This window comes from Vipera berus (assembly GCF_964194415.1).
Source record: "Vipera berus genome assembly, chromosome: 5".
NCBI classification, from domain to species: domain Eukaryota; kingdom Metazoa; phylum Chordata; class Lepidosauria; order Squamata; family Viperidae; genus Vipera; species Vipera berus.
In genome coordinates this window covers 4297279-4298751 of record NC_138207.1, presented here as the reverse complement: position 1 = coordinate 4298751, position 1473 = coordinate 4297279, and positions in this window count along the sequence as shown.

Sequence of the window (1473 nt, the reverse complement as noted above, 5' to 3'; positions counted from 1 at the left end):
CCTGTCTTTCCCAACCCAACCCAACTCACCGGATTGTTTTTGTGGGGAAAATTGGAAGAGGAAGTTGGGTTATGCATGTCTGCCGACCTGGGTTGTTTGTACAAATAATAAAGGCGGGAAATAAACAAATATTGCACATATGTAGCTAGATAAGTAAGAGGAACCTGTGCTTTGGGAGAAAACGTATCTGTGAAGGTGGGAGATGCTACAGGCGAGTGCAGCTGTTTGCCTACACAATTTTTACAACATTTGAAGGAGTTGGATTGCCAGCTCTTTGCAAAAGGATGTTCCGTTAAGTGGCCTTTAGCTCGATCTTGACAAACGAGGTGTTCCTCTATTCTGTTTTGTCAGTGATAATCCGTCAAAAACAGGTTGCAGAATCTGCTCTCTTCCTTTCTTCGGCTCTTCCTCCTGGTTAAAGTATTCGTATTAATGTTAGCAGGGAAATATCTTCATTTGCAGGATCAAGTAAGAACTAATGAGGTGTTGGAATTCGATTATCAGCAAGGGAAAGCATTTCTTAAAAGCTAGGCCTGATTCTGGAATCGTTTAATTTTATTTTATTTTGATAGATAATTTTTGGTATAGATCAGAGGCCTTCAAACTTGGCCCTTTTATGACTTGTGGACTTCAACTCCCAGAATTCCTGGGAGTTGGCTGAGGAATTCTGACTGGCTGAGGAATTCTGGGAGTTGAAGTCCACAAGTCATAAAAGGGCCAGGCTTGAAGACCCCTGCCATATTCTCCTTGCAGCTTTGGCTTTTTATAATAGCTTTAGCTTTTTATAATAGTTTTATGGAGGATCTTACTAAGTGCCTTATTTGCAACCGAGCCATTATTAGTCAGTTTTGCCTCAGTAGGAAGCGGCCGCTGGTTTCTATTTCGACTTTCTGGTAACACATTAAAGCAACTCCTTTGCTGAAATCTAATTTCAATGTTTCCTTCTTTTTTTCTCTTAAGGGACCCCTGAGGATAAACCCCAAGAAATACCATGATGCCTTCATTCCTTCCCCAGTAAGTAATTCTGTAAACCTTAGCAATGGGGGGGGGGGGTTCACGTGAGATGAACATCCCTCCCGTCTTGGATTGATGGAGGAGCAAGAGATGAACTGGACTTTCATGGGGTTTTTTTTCCCCTTGAAAACATTTCTCATCCAAGAAGCTTCTTTAATTCTTCAGAAGAAGCTTCTGAGCTGAACTAGAATACTTAATAATGATGATGGCGGTGATGATGATGATAAAGTTGGAAGGGACCTTGGAGATCATCTAGTCCAACCCCCTGCTCAGGCAGGAAACCTTATACCATTTCAGACAAATGGCTGTTCAGTCTCTTTTTAAAAACTTCCAGTGTTGGAGCATTCACTGCTTCCGGAAGCAGGTTGTTCCACTGGTTAATTGTTCTAACTGTCAGGAAGTTTCTCCTTAGTTCTAGGTTGCTTCTCTCCTTGATGAGTTTCCATCCATTGGTTCTTG